A 15,615-nucleotide genomic window follows, 5' to 3' on the forward strand; every position below is an offset into this window, starting at 1 on the left:
TTCTATCTTTCTTTGATTGCAGGCTTTAACTGCAGAAATCCACAATTTGTGTCTTTTTTTGCTGGGCAAAATGATCTCAGAAAAGAAAGCCCCCTGAACCATGTGTTCATTAAGTGTCTGTGGAAGATTGGTCTTGTATTTTATCATTTATTGAAATTTCTGGGAAGATTTCCAACTGAGATTTCTTTCTCCTTTTTTTCCCCACTATTTCAACTTGAAAGGAGTTTAGACTTCATCAATCACTGTTTTTACATCACCAGATTGATAGAAGTTACATATGCTGAACTTAATTCTCTCATGAAAAGCTCTGAAAATATTGAATCCTCAAAATATGTCCATGTTTTAGTTACATGGAAAATCATTTTCATAAGAGAAATCAAATCTACACTTTCAATGTAATCCCATGAGACATAATTTGTTGATGTGTTATAATTGGAGGTAATGTGAATGAAAGGGTCACAGACTGAACATTTTCAATTAAAAAGAGATTTCATTGTTGGAATAATGAGTTCTAACATCACTTTGACTCTAAAATTTTATGTTTGACATTCATGTTTATAAACAGTTAACTCTTGGAAATATATCAATAGAAAATATATTAATAGAAAATTCAAGTATGGAATATCAAATAAGGATTATTTCTTTGGAAAGTGCTTTGATCACTCTATGGTAACACTCTACTTGGAACTGAAAGTCATTTGTTTGATATTTTAAGATATTTCCATTGATTTGCATTTCTGTTTAAATTTTAATAGGAGTAATTTAATTGTTCTCTGTATATAACTATAGGCTTCCCAGGTGGTAAAGAATCCACCTGCCAATACAGGAGATGCTGGTTCCATCACTGATTCAGAAAGATCCCTTGGAGAAGGAAACGGCTAACCACTCCAGGGTTCTTCCCTGGGAAATCCCATGGGCAGAGAAGCCTAGCAGGCTACCGTCCATGAGCTCTCAAAGAGTCAGAAACAACTTGGCAACTAAACAACAACAAGAAACATATATAACTGTATGGGATAGTTTTTGTGAAAATCAAACTTATTTACTAAAAATTTGTTTCTAATAACATTTATATTTAAGTGTAGATTTCATAGTAACACATGTGGAACTTTTCTAAAGTAATTTTAATACAGAAGCCTGAAATTTCAGCTTCCTGTATTTTATTGTCTTATACTTTTTAACACACTATGTGAATTCATGCTTTTGTTGTCACAGAATTAATATTTTAGAACTGTTCTCTCTTCCAGTATTATTTTCTAAAGATTAAAAATATACTGACTTAAAGAGCATTTTGCAAACTTATCTATTTTTTCTTTCAAGAAACATTTAAGGCATTTTAGGCCTTGAAAGGGAGGAATTTTTTTCAAAGTAGCTTTACTCTCTATGTCATGTGCATTTCTCTTTCATAGTTCCTTCCACTGATAAGCTTAAATTGCTTATAGAAAATACTTTTCAACTAACAACTATTTCAACTAAAAGTCACATTTAGATAGCATACTATCTAAATGTGACTGCATTTCAGTATTACAGTTACAGCAGGGCTTTTAGCTATAAGTTCAGTACTTTAGGGGCTTCCCTCATAGCTCAGTTGGTGAAGAATCCGCCTGCAATGCAGGAGACCTGGGTTTGATCCCTGGGTTGTGATGATCCCCTGGAGAAGGGGAAGGTTACCCACTCCAGTATTCTGGCCTGGAGAATTCCATGGACTATAAGAGTTGGACTTGACTGTGACTTTCACTTAATCACTCAGTACTTTAACTAAGAAAGAAGTGTAATCAACTCTAGTCTGCTTTAGACATAATGAAATCCAATTTCTTTACTCCCAATTCTGTATTTCTCATACCAGAGCTTCTTTCCTAACTTTTCCTTCCATTTCCTCTCTTGTTCCTTTTGATTATTTTTTCCTGTCTCTCCCTCTTCCCTTCTCCCTGTCTCTCTCTTTTGCTTCTGTTTCTCCTGTAACCTCAGAGGTCAGCATTTGGAGATATGATAAAGAAACATGATCAAGATCAGGTCATATCAAAGGAATTTGACTTTTACCTTCTCTCCATAGTTCTGCCCCAAAGTACATATGTGTACATGTAGAATATGTGTACAACTTATGCAATTAAATGAGGTGAAGATGGGAAGTATAGTATATAGAATGCTTGGGAATTAATACATTCCAGCTCAAATAGCATCTAGTTACCTGTCAATGATTTTCTCTTTAATTCTATATCCACTTTCACTATCTTTTTTTTTCTTTTTGGTGAATACTTATGTTGTGATCTATGTAGTTAGCTACATAAGTAATCCATTTTCCTCAGCTCAGATATGGTTAAATAAAAGTGCCGTATTGTGGGTCTCTGTTTCAGTTACCTGGAAATAAGCTTGGATATGCAATAATCCTTTATACTGCAGATGAATGAAAAACAATAATCTCATATATTTATTTTATTTAAAAATAAAAAGGCCCCAGAATTTTAAGAAATAGAAAATGTCATCTTTCTCAGAAAGATCCTGATTAATATCACTTTGCTATCACTAATGGAAATAAGAAGGCTTCTCATTTTACAGAAAGGAAAACTAAAGCTCAGTGTTAACCAATTTTCCCAATCCATCCAGATTTTAAATGGATGAGTCAGGATTTAAACTTAGTTCAATCATTGCCCAAAGATTACATTTCTTCAGCTATTTTCTGCTACTTCAATTTCTGAGTCTAAATTGTCACTTATGTTAGTCAAAGTCACTTTTGAAAAATTAGGATCAGCCCTACAATAATGAGCAGCACTGACGTTGAAGCTCTGGATGCTTGAAGGTGAAGAACTGGCTCATCTCAAGACACATTTCACTGTTGCTATTTTTTTTTTTTTTTGTATCAGGCTTTCCTCTGTATTTGTGCCCATTCTGGAAACTTGCCAAATTCCTACCAAGCTGACCATTTCTAGCGTAGTTTACAGTCATATAAAAAATTATCTAATTAGCATAGTATCTTCTGAGCAATTAGCTCCTAAGCTCCATATGGGTTAAAATGATTATTATATTCAGTCTTTATCATTATAGATCATACTGTTTTATTCTATATGCTATGGTCCAAAAGTAAAGTACATTGACTTATTCACTTGTATTATATTCTTATTCCCACTCTCTTTTTACCATCTTCTTTCCTTGCAGACCTTCAGGCCATTGACATTAAAGATATAGCCAAATTCTCTGACTCCTTTTTGCCTTTAGACCACTACTTCTCTTGGGTCCTAATTATGTTAAAATCCACCCTTCTGCATTTTCAAAGTAACTATCATTTCCAACAAATGAAGACATTAGCATCTTTAAAGACAGTCCCATTGCTAGCCTCTCTAGTTTACATTCCATCTCCAACAATGCCACATGAGGCAGATAGGACCAAAAAAAACAAGAGAATACTATTTCTGATTATGAAGAAAACAAGTCTCACTAGAGCAAATAAAACAGAAAGCAAACTGAAATGGATTAATCAGGGAGTTATTATAGTCAAAACTATGGTTTTTCAAGTAGTTACGTATGTATTTAAGATCTGGACCATAAAGAAGGCTAAGTGCCAAAGAAGAACTGATGCTTTAGAATTGTGGTGCTGGAGAAGACTCTTGAGAGTCCCTAGGACTGCAAGGAGATCAAACCAGTCAATCCTAAAGGAAACCAACTCTGAATATTTACTGGAAGGATTGTTGCTGAAGCTCCAAAACTGTGGCCACCTGATGTGAAGAGCTGACTCACAGAAAAATATTCTGATGCTGGGAAAGACTGAAGGCAAGAGGAGGAGGGGGCAGCACAGGATTAGATGGTTAGCTAGCATTACTAACTCAGTTGTAATGAATCTGAGCAAACTGCGGAAGATCATGAAAACAGAGGAGCCTGGTGTGTTGCAGCCCATGGGGTCACATAGAGACAGATACAACTTAGTGACAGAACAATAACAACAACAATCAGGGAGTTAGGTGATGGGAAGGCAAAGAAAATGAGAAGACAACCCATTTTAGAAAACAAATCATGAAAATTGAAAAGGGCTGAGAAGAGAATGCCGCATCAAACAGAAGTTTTAAAATAAAAATAATAGTAGACTTTATAAAATAAAATTAAAAGAAAAAAAATAATAGTAGAGAGGCTTTCATATTTTAAGATAGGATCGAAAGAGCCTGTAAAGAGTATGAGTAAAAATGAAGTTGTAATATCACATTTACCCAAGAGTCAGGTTAGAATTTCCTATTTTATTCTGTTAATCACAAAGTTCTCCATTACACCTGATTCCTCATTCTGTTATTTTGGATTCACTGAGAAGCAACGTTGTGCCTTAGCTTCTAAAGCTTCTAATTGACTCCTGAAGTACCTAATTTCTGTTATTATTACCATTTAACTGATGTCCCTTTAATGAGCAGGTGAGAATCAGGAATGGATAATAAATCTATGATTTCTTCACATTTTGTTGCTGACTTCAATAATTTCTTTAACCCATGAACAAATCTTTATTGTTTCTTAAAAATATTTGACCAATATATGATTTCCTAAAGAATGAATCAATTAATGGCTATTAAGCAAGTTGATAGACAAAAAACACAACATTGCTTTTTGTATAAGTCACAAAACGATGGTGCGACTCATACTGAGACTCATGTTCCTAACCTGGCCTCCTGTATGCTAATGCTGTTTTCTTTGTTCTAAATGTGAGGGCCCCAGTGACTGTTTATGAACAATCATGCCTTATTTGCCTGCTTTGGACTGAAGCCTTTGCTATTTTCCTGTGGAACAGCTGCATAACTTGGGCCAGGATCAAATTGTTCCACTTGACATTACTATAGAGGCATTCTATTCTTTCTTTAAAAGAGAGATTACTGTACATGTCTGTCTTTTATTTTAATTTTAGTTTAAAGTGAGGACCAAGCTAATGCCAGCTACTTTTCTTTCAAGTCCCTAGAGTTTTTGCAACCTCTTCTTTCTTTGGCTGAATTCCCAGACAGCTTTCAGGCAGCACTGTTCTCCATTTATAGAAGTAAAGGTGGAAAAAAAGCTGTTATATTATATTAAAATTATGACTTTAAATGGTGTGGGGTTGCCCTCTACATGCTATAGCTAAAGAATTATCATTCATTTTAATCAAATGTCTAAAACACTCTAATAAGTAAGCCAAATAAATGTATATTTGGTATTTATTCTATAAAAGAAAATAATGATAAGTATTGATTAATTTTTCCATATCTCCAGCATTCTGTTTATGTTGTATTTATTGTTTTACCTCTGGTAACCATGATTTTTTATGTTCTTGGTATGACTGTAGTATATGTAATTGCATTGCATGTACCATTGCTATTTTGTACAAGAGGAAAGATTTTAATCCTTAAGAAGACAAATCACATGTTACAGTGAGGTGTTTTAGGGGAAGCTTAGAGGAACACATCCATTTTCAAAATGATCTAGAAGTTAAGAAGGAATCTGTTAAGAATGTACTGGTGCATTGTCCTGCTAGCATAACAGAGATTTTAAAATGTGATGTACATTAAGGCAAAACAGTTTTATATCATCTGTTTTTTTTTTTTCTTCAGTCTAATATGTACCTTTTTACAAATCACAGATTATTTCCTGTCACATAATCCAATCACAGCCCAAAGAAATGAGGAAAACAACCAGGAGTTAAAGAAAGCAATTTATGCAAAGTGAAATGTTCTACCCCAAAACAGAACAAAATTTGAATTTGTCAACTGAAAAACAGTGCAGAAGGCTGCAAATAATAAAATAGTTTATTTGGGATCTTAGAAATTGCAATTCAGTAGACAGAGATTCTGGTTAAACCAAAAGAGTGTTCAGGTGAAGAGAAAGAATCAGGGGCTTCTAAAGCCAAAAAGCCATGAGGCTGTTAAAAGTTGCCTGGTGAGAATTCTAATTGATTCTGACATGAATCAGGAAATATTTGTACTTAAACATGTATTATTTTAGGATAATTGAATAAGTAGATAGGCTGCTTCAAGTTATTTTAGGATATGGATCCAATAATTATCCTGAGTTTCTAGCTGATGATCTGTATACATTAACTAGGACAATAACAGATCAAAAGGTTAGATCCCATTCAGGCTGAGATATGTAAAAGCCACACTTCTTAATAGCCTCCTGGCTCCACTTTAGGGAGCTGTCAGCAATACAAGCTCCATTTTGATTTTCCTTTCCCAAATTTTGAGAAAAAGAATATGATCTATAGTGATAACAATTTAATATGATTTGACCTAATGCCTAATAGATGTTGAATACACAATAATTGTCTCTCTCCTTCCATCTGTCCTATAGAAAGCCTACTAAATAATCATCTAGGTCTATGTTTATGTTCAGATATAATGCCTAAGTTATCATGCTCTGGGGCAGAAAAAGCTGTGTGAGTGGTAGAAAGAGAAATAGAAGTAACTTTGAATTATAAATCTGTAGATATCTGTGGCCAGAATGGTCTTGAAAAAGTCACATAATCAAATCAATTTTTTTAGTTAATAAACTTTACTTTTTAGGTTCACAGTGAAATTGAGTGGCAAGTGCAGATTTCCCATGTGACCTTCATCCCCACTCATGGACAACCTGTCCTACTATTGACATCCCTCATGGCAGTGGTACATTTATTACAGTGAATCTGTATAAACCTATCATTTTTACCCCAAAGCCCATAGTTTGCCAATGTAAATATACCAAGTATTTTTTATTCTCTAAAATTAGAAAATAAAACCTTATAAACAAATTGCACATATATTTTCATATTTAAAGCACTTTCTGCCTCCAAGTAATTTCATAATAAGTAATAGCCATGAGGATGAGAAGTTATTATTTTGTCAAAAAATGCATAGTGTACCTCATCAACTTTTAAACTTAGAAGTCTTAATTATGTATTTAATACATATGCTGATACTGGGCTACTATGGCAACCCTGGGAACAGAGTTATTATCTCACACTTCTTCCATGGTTCTGAAATTCAAAGTAATAAACAGAATAAACACATTCTAGGATGATGATCTGTGACTTTTCAAAGCATGGTTTGAACAGCAAAGGAATCCAAACTAAAGTCATGGCAAAACTGGCAGGCAGCATGGCAGTTTTGTTGAGGTTTAATAATAGTAATAATGATAATAATAATGAGCTATAGAGAAGAAAGACAGAGGCATGGATAGTTGTTAAGGAGTAAAATGTGGCTAGAAATGAGAAAGTCCTGGGACACAGGAATAGCCCCTCCATACTGTTATGGCAGAAAAAACACTTAGAAAAATTGGAAAGGACTAGAATGGGTAGAGAATGAGTTCTGGTTCCCCAAAGTGGAAAAGTCTATGCTATGAAGAAGTTCAGCTGGGATGAAAGAGATTAACCAGTTAGCTAGTTTGAGAGAAAGCTAAAGAAGAGATCTGGAAGGTTTTAAGAAACCAAGACTAAGTGAATGACATGGTTCATGAGAGGTTGATAATCCAGGGTTTGCGATGTATAAAGCCTCGTTCTAGCATGTTTCCCAGTTCCCTTATGCTAGTCTTATTTTAACCACAAAATTATCCTGTTGTAAAAGATTTACAAAGACCCTTAGACTGTTTTCATTTTATAGATAAGGACAGTGAGCCTTGTGGAGGTTATATGACCTTTGCTAGTCACACAGTAAATAAATGATAGAATGGGGATTACAAAAACACTTTAAAAAATTTTAACATTACTGATGGTTACGTTTTCTTATTTTCACAGTATTTTCACTTCTGTCATGTTGCCTTTTCAGGATAACCCAGTGAAGTTGACAAGAATGAGAAAGTTCTTATAAACTTTAGGAATGCCTATGTTTTAGTTAATTATAGAAGATTATCAGTTATGAATTAAACCTGCATTGCATATCCAAATATTATATAAAGAATTTCTACATATATCTAAATAGTTCTGCCTAGATTTTATGATTATGTACATAATAAGTCCATTATCAAATATGTTTGTTTTTAAAAAGCTAATTATATTACGCTCTTAATTTTATATATTTGATATGATTAGGCCTGCAGATCGTAACTACAAAACAATACCAATGCAAACATAATACCAATGTATTGGACTACAATGCACAGCCTCAGGGGTTGACTATAATAAGCAGGAAGCTCAAAGAGAACACTCCCCCAAAGTGAGTCTTGCTAAAAGCAATGCTTAATATGTCACCAAAATAATTGGTGGAATAAACATAACGAGGAACTCATCTACAAACTCTCACAAAGTCAGCCCTTCAGTGATAAATGTTACAGAGCACTTAAATCGTTTTTTTTTCCCCCACTTTGTGTCCTGATGTCTAGAGAGATATAAACTTGTCTCAATTAATTAATTAAAAATTAAAGGCAGTATAATCAGTTTTTTTCTAAAGTGTTTTAAAGGAATAATACTGGGTAATTAGTTCTAAGTGCTCATAATTTAAAAAAATATATATATCCATGTGCTGTCCTTTTCATATGAGTTACTTTTCTGAGGCCCATATGGTCTTTTGCTTCCATCTCATGGCTTCAAAATTTAATCACACATTGACACTCTGGAAACACACAAGTGGTTATCTTGGAAATGAGACCGAATATATTTGGTTTTGTTTTTGAAATAAGAAGCTGACTCCTGGTAATCTCCACTGCTGTTATTTAGGCTGGGTATCTGTGGTGTGCTGGGCACTCAATCATTTTCAATTAAATGAGCCTATGTCTCATGAAAGTCGCACAAGAGCTGCAGAATCATGATTATAGATCCATAGAGGAAATGTACTTTTGAACATTTCCAGGTAAGCAATTTTCTTGCAACAAAAACCCAATTATTTTGAGGGATTATGTAAATGTTCAGTGGAAAACTCCAACACTAAAGCATCCTCACTACTTTTAAGACCACATTGTGGAGTGATGTCATCATTTACTTGGTTAGATTTTTGAGCTCATGGACTTTAAAATCTGTTTTTTTGATGTATTAATTATGAGATTGCATCTAAGCATTTTACCCTTTATTTAAAGCTCTATAAACACTGCCTTTGTGTTTATATAAAACAGTCATCAAAATCGTAATTGTAGAAAAAATGTAGAAAATCACTCAATGTATAAAAGTTGAAATATTACACTTCATCCTTGATTAAAAAGCATGTTAACCCATTACTCAACAAGTCCCATTCAATAAGAATTGCTTTTTCTTTTTGCATTTCCCCCCATAATATTATTTGTGTCATACAGCTAGAGTTATTAGTAATATCCTTCTGGTGATCACCAGTTAGCTTACTCTGAAGTGCATTACTTTGTGCTTGTGGTAAATCTCTTGGCTATAATTTTTGCAAATAAATGTAGAGAACAAAATGTGAATTAACTCAGAATCACTGAATATATTTAGTATTATTTCAATTAATGGTGCAACTGAGAAAATTTTTATACTGTTAAAAGCCATTTATTTGAATGCCCTAAAGAAATTTTCTTGCTGTATATGTGTTTTAACACAGTATGGTATATAGTGACTCACTTTTCTAAATATAACTTTAATCATTCAGGAACCTCTGAAGTTCAAAGTTTGAAAAAAATTTAAACAGCAAGTTCCCAAACTGTAGAAAATATGAACATGTATAGATGCCTCCAATTAGAATGAGGAGAATCTGTCAGTGATTGTTGATAGCTTTGAAAGCTGAACTCTTTCAAATACAAAATACCAGAAATCTCTGGGAAATTTTAAGGAAAGGAGAGAGAGAGACAAAATAAAAAAGGCAAGAGAAAAGGATAGACTCTTGTGACTTATGATCAGCAGATTTTCCTAAAATGGTGAGCTGTGATGGACTTCAGCACCACCACTCAAAATTACAGTACACAGATGAACATAGAGAGGTGACCACAAAGAAACAAGATTAAAATGATAATAGCTTTCCAGTTTAGGGACAAAGGGGCTTTCCCAGGTGCCTCTAGTGGTAAAAAATCCACCTGCCAATGCAGGAGATGCAAGAAATGAGGGTTGCAGGGACAGAAGAGCCTGGTGGGCTACAGTCCATGGGGTTGCAGAGACATGACTGAGCAACTGAGTATATTACATACTGCACACAGGCACAAAAAGACCTAGAGACCATAGGAACTCACAGTGGGTCACAAATTCCAAGTTTCAAATACTGACAATTCATGAGTCATCAGATTCATTTTAACCACCACCCCTCACTTTTAAATTCTGACAGGCGTACACTTGAAACTAACAGAACATTGTGAATTAAATATACTTCAGATTTAAAAACTGGATTGCATTATGTCCGACTCTTTGCAATCCCATGGATTGTAGCCTGCCAGGCTTCTTTGTCAATGGAACTTTCCAGGCAAGAATACTGGAGTGGGTTACCATTTCCTACTCTAGGGGATCTTCTCGACCCCGGGAATGAACTCATGTCTCTTGTGTTTCTGGCATTGGCAGGTGGATTCTTTACCACTTGTGCCACCAGGGAAGCCTAAAAATCCTTTTTAAAAGCCAAAAATACAATGGAAAAATAATATTGGGCTGGCCAAAAAGTTTGTTTGGGTTTTTTCCATAAGCTATTACAGAAAAATATGAATGAAATAGAATAGGAAAAGAACAAGCTTTTATTTCTTGTACGTATGCTTATGCATCATGTAAAGTTGTAAAATATATTTTTTCCTGTAGGATTTGAAAAATGTTACGTTAACCCCAACTATGGTGAAACTGGGTCTTGGGGACATTCAGGAAAACAACAAGCTAAATCCTGATCATTTTAGCTCCTCTAAAACTATCAGTACACACAAATGTGTGTTCTAACTGAAGAGATCTTAGCTCCAAAAAACCAACTGAATGGCACTAAGTATGTTGTGATTAATAATGCAGAAAAATTTCATCCTTTGAGAAGGATTTCATTCAAATGATTAAAATATACTTGCAAATGTTTTCATCTTAAATTTCAATTATCTCCAGCATTTACTTACATGGAGGATTTAATTCCCCAGTTACCAGATAAATGATGTGCACTTTTACTTTTCCAAGACCATTGGTTTTAATATTAGCAAAGAAATAAGTCATGGAGCAGAAGCAGTTCTGTAATGGTGACACAGTGTTTAACATAAGTATTAGATCTTATAAGGTTAATTAGCACATTTTTATAGTAGTGAAAGTAATGGATTGTAAAGTAACTCTTATATGGAAAATAGGACCCTCTCATTGCAACATGCCCTTTAATCTGAATGATTTTCACACATCTGACTGAATAGAATGCTTACGGATACATTTCATATGGTATTAAATTGATTTTATACTGTACACAGATTGAGAAAGTGACAGATTCTGAGAAACTCAGACTCATAAGTTCTTGATTTAAACAACATGAAAATGTTCCAAAGTCTGTCTTAGTCAAAGGAAGTTTCTAGGAATGATTAAGTTTCAAAGACATTGACTATTTTCTTAAGAAAATATATTTTTTAAATATCATAGTGATTTTAAGCTTAATATACATAAACAGAGGGGCTTATTATTGTTTGGATGAGGGAATGAATGTTTACTCAAGATTTCTTGATCTTTTAACCAGGAATTAATATTCTGTGTTTACCAAAGCAGGGGAAAAATGTTAAGTGTAGATAAGGGATTGGTAATTGTTTTGCTTTAGCACAAAGTCCTTGAGAGATTAGCTTAAGCATTTATCACAATTTTGAATATTTTTCCTTCAGTGCTAAAATCTGTCACTTCTTTAGGACCATAGCAATCTTATCTTTTCTGGGGATAATCTTTTATTTGTTGTGCCACAAGTTGTCTGGAATTATACAGTTTATACTGTGAATTCTCTGTTTCTCAAAAGTGTTACAATAATTATTAGTGAACACTACCTTATCAGTAAAAAGTGGTCCAGGATTTCACAAGCACTCTAAAAAAATGCCATTATTTTCAAGTTGTCTAAAGAGCACTTAGCTCTTGCATATAGGTTATTTTCTATTTCTACTGCAAGCCTCTAAACTTGTAGGCAAGAAGTACCTTAAAAAATCAGAAATAAGTATCATATGCTCAGATTAATCAGGATGGAAGAAATCCGTTTTATATTTTCTCTTGAGATTTTAAGTCTAATGATGAAGTTAACATTGATGATATTGTCCCATCTACACTGAATCTTTAATGTAATGATACTCCTCCTACTTGACACTATACTAGTACAATCATTGATTTCCAGAATTTACATGAGTAGATACATTCAGAATCAGACTTCCAACTTGCAATTTAATGAAACAAGCAGGCTGGATTTTCTGCTTCAAACCGACTTCATTCGTCACTGCATTAAACACCTTTGACCCTATCAGGCAGAAATACCGATGATGATTTTTGAAAGGGGACTTCGTTGTTGAGCCTTTCAACAGGAATCACTGGGATTCTCAAACTGCAATAGAAGGGAAAAATTGCTTTTCATAGAAAAGAATTTTTCAACTATGGGAAATATGTTTATTCTGAGCAAGAATTAAGGGTTATAGCAGGGATATAACAAGAGATTGAAGAACACACCCAGAGATGTCTAAAATCAAAAGAGAGTAGAGACCAATGAAGAAGAAAGCTACAGAACCCTTTTACTCTTTCTCTCTCTCTCTCACACATGCACAAATACACAAGGACATATTTATTAAATGAGATGCAGATAACTTCAACAAGCTAGAAGTACAATGGAAATTTACATATTTTAAGGAGAAGCAGTTAAAGAATTTTCTTTAACTGTGTAATTTCAAGTCATTTTTTTTTTTCATTTTTTTTCCCTCTTTGCTTACTGTACTATTCCAGCCCTAAATATTTGAAATGTTAGGACAGAGCCAGCTTAACAGTTGATGATACCAGCTGTATCAAAATATAGATTTTGCAAAAATAAATATTTAAAATATTATGTTAAAGAGTTAGAAAAGGCCGAAATGTGTAGATATAATATTTTAGTCATTTATGATAATTCTTGAGGCATATTTCCACATATCAGAAAAACAAAACTATTTTTTTAGTCATGAAATTCTCAAAGACCCAGTAATGAAATTTATTTTGCTTTAAAATCACCTTTCATTGCTCTTCGTGTGCATTCTTCCATGATAATTTCAAGAACAGTATTTTTAAAACAAGCCATTCACCTTCTCATTCTTTTTTTTTTTTTTTTTTCAATTAGTTTAGATGTTCTGACAGAGAAGATAGAAAAGTTGGGTTCATTAGGGCTGATAACCAGTTAACTACCATGGATGGGAAAGGAAAAAAAGTATTAATAGCATAGTAATACTAATGAAAGACAGAGGTAAAATTAGGAAGGGATCGGAAAATAAAGGTAAATGGTGGGCTCAGTAGTTAGGATTGGAGGCTTTGATGATGAGCTGAATAGTGAGCTGAAAAGATGGGAGGTCGAGATTGAAAAAACTGAAAAATATAAGGAAGTGAAGGAATGATAATGACAAAGTTTAGTGCGGGGTTATGGCTGAGTAGTGCTAACAAAAGATTATTGGAAATGAGAAGTTTGGGGAACTGAGAGGTCAAGATATTGGATGTGATATAAATGTAAGTATGTAGGTCAATGAATATTTAAAGAAATTCTTTTTCATTCCTATGACATCAGTCTCTTTTGACTTCTCTCAGACATACTGGATTTCATTCTCTCTTTTCTCATTTCCTAAATAAAAGTATTGTAATGTATCTGGTAAATCTGCTCTTTTGTGTTCTTTCCTCAGCTTGGACACTTGCTTGGCTCCAATCTCTCTATAAAAAAACTCCAATCCTGCCCTAAGATCGAATTTCCAATTTCTCATTCCCTTATTGCTGGATGGATATGCATTTCTTAACTTTCTTCTAGCACTGAATTTAGCTTTTCTTATATGGCGCTCCAGTGATAAAGAATCGTCTTGCCAAAGCAGGAGACATACGAGACCCAGGTTCAATCCTTGGGCCAGGAAGATACCCTAGAAAAGGAAATGGCAACCCACCCTAATATTCATGGGTGGAAAATTCCATGGACAAAGGAGCCTGGCAAGATGCAGACCATGTGTTCACAAAGAGTCAGACAGGACTTATGACTAAACAACAAAATAACAAATGAAATCATCAACTTTTCCTTTCGGCTGTACCTGTTTGTTTCCAATCTGGTTTGTTTTGCTAGTTTGTCATTTATTTGATTAGTTGGGTGGTCGTGCATTGTTATTTTTTTTCCTATTTAGGACTAGAATTGTTCTTATGATACAGATTAGACTCTATGAAGAGAGTTTCTCCTCTCTTTTCATTCAGTTGTTTAGTTGCTCAGTTGTGTCTGACTCTGAGACCCCATGGACTGCAGAACACGAGGCTGCCCTGTCCACCACCAACTCCCAGAGCTTGTTCAAACTCATGTCCATGAAGTTGGTGATATCATCCAACCATTTCATTCTCTGTCATCCCCTTCTCCTGTCTTCAATCTTTCCCAGCATCAGTGTTTTTCCAATGAGCCGGTTCTTTGCATCATGTGGTCAAAGTATTGGAGCTTCAGCTTCAGCATCAGTCCTTCCAATGAATATTCAGGACTGAGTTCCTTGAGGATTGACTGGTTAGATTTCTTTGCAGTCCAAGGGACTCTCAAGAGTCTTCTCCAACACCACAGTCCAAAAGCATCAATTCTTTGGCACTCAGCTTTCTTTATGGTCCAACTCTCACATCCATATAGGACTACTGGAAAAACCATAGTTTTGACTAGATGGACCTTTGTCAGCAAAGTAAAATCTATGCTTTTAATATGCTATCTAGGTTGGTCATAGCTTTTTTTCTAAGGAGCAGGCGTCTTTTAATTTCATGGCTGCAATCACCATCTGCAGTGATTTTGCTGCTGCTAAGTCACTTCAGTCATGTCCGACTCTGTGTGACCCCATAGACGGCCGCCCACCAGGCTCCCCCGTCCCTGGGATTCTCCAGGCAAGAATACTGGAGTAGGTTGCCATTTCCTTCTCCAATGCATGAAAGTGAAAAGTGAAAGTGAAGTCGCTCAGTCGTGTCCGACCCTTAGCGACCCCATGGACTGCAGCCTACCAGGCTCCTCCATCCATGGGATTTTCTAGGCAAGGGTACTGGAGTGGGGTGCCATTGCCTTCTCCACAGTGATTTTGGAGCCCCCCAAATAAAGTCTGTCACTGTTTTCATTGTTTTCCCATCTATTTGTCATGAAATGATGAGACTGGATGCCATGATCTTAGTTTTTTGAATGTTGAGTTTTAAGTCGGCTTTTTCACTCTCCTCTTTCACTTTCATCACGAAGCTCTTCAGTTCCTCTTTGCATTCTGCCATAAGGGTGGTGTCATCTGCATATCTATGGTTATTGCTATTTCTCTTGGCAATCTTGATTCCAGCTTGTGCTAGATCCAGCCCAGCATTTCACATGATGCACTCTGAATATAAGTCAAATAAGTAGGGTAACTATATACAACCTCGACCTACTCCTTTCCCCATTTGAAACCAATCCATTGTTTCATGTCTGGTTCTAATTGTTGCTTCTTGACCTGCGTACAGCTTTCTCAGGAGGCACGTAAGGTGGTCTGGTATTCCCATCTCTTTCAGAATTTTCCACAGTTTATTGTGATCCACATAGTCAAAGGCTTTGGAATAGTCAATAAAACAGAAATATATGTTTCTGGAACTCTCTTGCTTTTTTGATGATTGACTGGATG

General features: G+C 34.9%; 1 protein-coding gene across 2 annotated transcripts in view; it reads left to right on the forward strand.

Annotated features, from left to right (window-relative positions):
- Positions 1-15,615, forward strand: part of CADM2 (cell adhesion molecule 2) — a 1,271,679-nt gene that overhangs the window by 1,131,586 nt on the left and 124,478 nt on the right. The window lies entirely within an intron of this gene.

This window comes from Bos mutus, chromosome 1 (genome assembly GCF_027580195.1).
Source record: "Bos mutus isolate GX-2022 chromosome 1, NWIPB_WYAK_1.1, whole genome shotgun sequence".
NCBI classification, from domain to species: Eukaryota; Metazoa; Chordata; class Mammalia; order Artiodactyla; family Bovidae; genus Bos; species Bos mutus.